Raw genomic sequence first — 2119 nt, 5'->3', positions numbered from 1 at the left:
TTTCTACAAGATCATGCATGATAGGTTTTAGGGTTTTATCAAATTTTTGTTTTACATCCGCTGCGCAAATCCTAGAACCGATCTCTTAGGAATAGGTTCGCTCATGAGATCCCAGGAAAACCCAACAGTGGTATCAGAGCCTGGTTGCTCTGCATGATTTTTGTTAGAACCCGATCACGCACGTTATAGGATTTGAATTGTTTGAATCCGTGTTTGCTTTGAAGCTATGCATGATTTGATTATGGATCTAGGGTAGATTTCATGTTCTTTGTTGCATAGTGTGCAAGAGGCTTCTGTTCTGAGTTCACAGTCGAAAACGGGGTCGAAATCGGATCTGAATCGGGACCGAAACGACGAAGAACGTGATCTGATCGCATTTTTCCGCCTAGACCGAACGGTCTGGTCCACTGGACCGGACGGTCTAGGGTTGTCGTCTCCCTGGACTAAATGACCTCAGTCCGTTCGGACCAAGATGTTGGACCGAACGGACTAAGGTGTGTAGACCGAACGAACTGCTTAGCCAGTCCGTCCGGTCTAAGTTACTAGTCTGAGAGAGAAGGTCCGAAGGGGCAAGTCCGAACGATCTGGAGAGTCGGACCGAACGGACTGAAGAGTCAGTCCGAACGGATTGACCATTCCAGACCGAACAGACCGACTATGATCCGAAGAACGAACCGCCCAGACCGATCGGTCTAGGCCTAGACCAAACGGTCCAGGTCCCGACGCTTCACCAAAATTTGATTTTGCGTCTCGGGATCTGGTTTGAGCAATCGTTGCTTAAACCAATCAACTGTGATTCAGAATAACATGATTCTCTCTTATGGATGGTCCATAGTGAATGGATGCATGTAATTTAATCAAGATATTAGATATGTTTGATTGAGTGGGAGCTTCGGGATTGGGATTGCATAATCGACTGGATGGTCCATTCGGATTATGAACAATCGTTGCACAGAAATCGATTAGATCTAGAAGCTTTACGAGTAAAACACTTGTCAAGGTCTCGATCATACGTGTCATGGGCCATGCCAAAGCTGGGTGTGTCGTGCTATCTTGGTGAGGCAAGATGGAGAAATGGTGGTTCTCATAGCTTGAAAGTAGATGCTTGATCTGAATGTGGTTTCGAAAATCCCTTGTTTATGTAATGATAAGCGTGTACCTCCCATTATTAGAGCGCCTGTCAAGGCATCGATCGTCCGTAACACGGGTCATGCCAAAGCTGAGCGTGCCGGATTATCTTTGTGAGGCAGGGTGGGAAATCGTGGTTTCCACAGCTTGAACGTGGTTTACCTTAGGTTGAGTTATCAAGTTTTGACTTGAGACTTAACGGTACAGATGAGACGAGTATGCAATGATATTTGATATCGTACTCTCATAAAAGGATCTGAGAGTCACATTGGATGTGATTGACATTAGATGTCTACCTAAATAGCGTAAGGCTGAGTGTAACAACTCATTCTTATGTAAAATACGGATCTTAGTCCCGTATAGAGAATTATTATAGGGTTATTTTTCATGTATGGGAATATAGCTCGTTTTTGCATCTATGTTGTCATTGTTTGATGATGAACTAGTTGGTAGTAGATCATAGATATGTAGACACTGATTGATGATGGGCTAGCTGGTAGTTGATTATTAATAGAATCTGCATTTGTTTTGTATGTTCTGTTTGTCTTTTTTGTAGGACATGGCATCAACCGGTAGCGTACCGAGTTTGACGATGCGATCTATCCTTGAGAAGGATAAGCTGACCGGGACGAACTTCTTAGACTGGTATCGGAACTTGAGAATTGTTCTCAAGCACGATAAGAAGTCTTACGTCCTGGAAGGGGCTCTACCACCAGAGCCTGCAGCCAACGCCACGAGGGCCGTCAAGGATGCTTGGTTGAAGCATCAGACTGATGACAATGAGATCTCCTGTCTCATGTTGGGAAGCATGGCCCCGAATCTGCAGAGGCAGTTTGAGGGGACGAGCGTGTTTGATATGATCGAACAGCTCAAGACCATGTTTCAGGAGCTAGCGCGTACTGAAAAGTACAAGACGCTAAAGGCTCTAGTGAAGACGGAGATGCCGAGAGGCAACTCTGTCAACACCCACGTCCTCAACATGAGAGCTCAT

Source organism: Tarenaya hassleriana, unplaced genomic scaffold (assembly GCF_000463585.1).
Source record: "Tarenaya hassleriana unplaced genomic scaffold, ASM46358v1 Cleome189, whole genome shotgun sequence".
Lineage (NCBI taxonomy): Eukaryota > Viridiplantae > Streptophyta > Magnoliopsida > Brassicales > Cleomaceae > Tarenaya > Tarenaya hassleriana.
Note: the sequence above shows the minus strand (reverse complement) of the source record.